The sequence below is a fragment of the Alligator sinensis genome, unplaced genomic scaffold (genome assembly GCF_000455745.1).
Source record: "Alligator sinensis unplaced genomic scaffold, ASM45574v1 scaffold615_1, whole genome shotgun sequence".
NCBI classification, from domain to species: Eukaryota; Metazoa; Chordata; order Crocodylia; family Alligatoridae; genus Alligator; species Alligator sinensis.
The window spans coordinates 2,774,885-2,777,553 of NW_005841982.1; positions in this window are offsets into that span (position 1 = coordinate 2,774,885).

Here is a 2,669-nt window from a genome sequence, read left to right on the forward strand (position 1 = left end):
CGCGTAGTATTGGATTTGCTAGCCGTATAAGAGGCTTGAGCGGTTTCCGCCCCAGTTGGAGAACTCCGAGGAGAACCCTGCAAGGGAGGACTCCATAACCATCTGGAGGAGGAGAACTTCACGTCTCATGAAGATCTCTAAGCGCTGCGGAGCCTATCGAACCCAGCGCAGGCTATAGGGGTCTGATCAACCTCTGGCCTCTCCCCGTCACCGAACGATCCCTCAACGAACCCCTTCCCTGCGCTCAAGTTCCACGGAGCCTAACAAACTTCGTGTGAGTGTATCCAGAGCTCTCTGCTTCGAGTTGTTTTCTTCGGTTGACGCGACGGGCTTGCGTGTTTAGAGCCTTCAACCGGATTGGGCTAGAGGTTCACATGGAAGGAACTCTTGTCTGCCTCTCTTCTTTTCTGTCTGTAACCGCAAATCAAGCAAGTTTTCCTGCCTGCACCGCGACCATCTTTGGTGTAAGTAAAATAATCTTTAATCAACCGCTAAGCATCCATGCCTAATTCTAGCCTGCCTGCCTGCATTCCCCAACCCGGCATGTCTGGGCTGCTGGCCACAGCCCGCCGCGCGCCCCCGAGGGCCTCGGACCACTCCTGGCCCGCACAGATTGAAGTAAGACTAATGGGCCTATATTTGCCTGGGTCCTCCCTCTTCCATTTTTTGAAGATAGGGACCACATTGGCTTTCTTCCAGTAATTTCCCACCTGGCCAGAGCACCATGAGTGCTCATAAAGCCATGCCAGGGGCCCCGCAATATCCCCTGCAAATTCCCTCAACACCCTGGGGTGGAGAGCATCTGAACCTGCTGATTTGAACATGTCCAGCCCCTCCAGAAGTTCTCTAACCCGGTCCTCCCTGACCTTAGGCCTGGCAGTATTTCTCCCGAGTCCATTTGGAATTTTGGTCGGGGAGTCCTGGTCCCTGCACAAGAAAATGGAGGTGAAGAATATGTTAAAGAGGTCTGCTTTCTCCTCTGGTGCAACCACCAGATTGCCAAGCATATCCTGCAGGGGCCTCACAGTACCTGGTGCCTTCTTCATTTTCCCTATATATTTAAAAAAAGGACTTATTATATTTGATCCTTGACACTAGCCCTAGCTCCATATCTGCCTTAGCTTTTCTAACAGTCCCCCTACAGACCTTAGCGGTGGAGGTATACTCCTCTTTGGTGATAGCCCCTCCCTTCCACTGGGTGTACACCTCCTTTTTGGCAATCAGGCATTCACAAATGCCCTTGGTGAGCCATGGGGGCTTTTGGGCACTCTTGCCCCCCTTGCTTCTTGTTGGGATTGTCCCCCCTTGGGTTCTGAATATTGTCTCCTTAAGGAATGACCACTCATCTAGGGCACTGAGTTCCCCTATTCTCGAGGACCCCAGCACATCTCCCATTAATCTCCTCAACTCATTGAAGCTGGCCCTCTTAAAGTCTAGGGCTACTGCCTTGCTGCAGGCCCTTGGCAACGTGCGCTGGATGGTGAAATCCAGCAAGCAATGATCGCTATCGCCCAGGTGGTCGAGGACCTGGAGCCCTCTTACCAGGTCATCGCCTGTGACCAGGACCAACCAGGTTCTCCTCCTGGGTTAAGTGAAGGTCCTTTATCTCAGCCAGGAACCTCCATGAGCAGTCCGACCTGGCTGACTGTTCCTCCCAGCAGATGTCTGGGTAGTTTAGATCACCCATGACAACTACATCCCTTGCTTTAAGTGCCTCCACAAGCTGACCTGAGAATTCACGGTCCAACTCTTCCCCTTGGTTGGGAAGTCTGTGGTAGACCCCCACTGTTAAGTCCCTTTCCCCATAACCCCCCTGTATTCTGACCCAGAGCACTTCAGCCTGCCCCTCTTCTGACCCCACCCTGCTGGCAGAGGATGTGCATTGCTCTTTGATGTAGAGCACCACACCCCAGCCTTTCCTTCCTGTTCTATCTCTCCTGTAAAGCCTATAGCCCCTAATGTTAACCTCCCAGTCATGGGATAAATCCCACCAGGTTTCTGTGAGCCCTACTATGTCTGGGTTTGAACAGGCTATTTGGAGGGTGAGTTCCTTCTGCTTATTCCCCATACTATGAGCATTTGTATAGAGGCATTTAAGGTCTTGGATTACTGTGTACGCCTCCCCCCCGCCCCGATTTTCAAGACTATCTGGACCCCTGTTACGTACCTGGGTACTCCTTGCGTATGTCACCCGTCTTGGTCGGGAGGTGTGTGTGGGAGGTGGGGAGGGAGAAGGGGGCTGGAAGCACATTGGGCCTGATCCTGGCTGTCAGAGAGGCAGGATGGTGGTGCATGGCACGGTGAGTTCAATCTGTGCTGGTGGGGAAGCCCGCTGTGCCATACACCATCCCTCTTCTCCCTCCAATCCCTGGATTGAGCCCACTGGGCTGAGTGCCACCCTCCCCTGACAACCTGGGTTGGGCCAGCCACCTATCCCACCACCCCCACACCTCTGGATTTGGTCTGGCACCCCAGATCCCTGCTTGCTGTTCCCCCTCCCGTAGCAGCTCCTGGTTCACCTGTGGCTGCCAATGCTGTGCCAGGGGAGCAAGCAGAGAAGGGGACCCTGCCCACCACCACTGCTCTCTGGGCTGGGCTTAGTCTGAAGAGCAGCAGTGACCCAGTGGCAGGAGCCATTGAGCAGGTAGGTTCCCCTTACCTGCTTACTC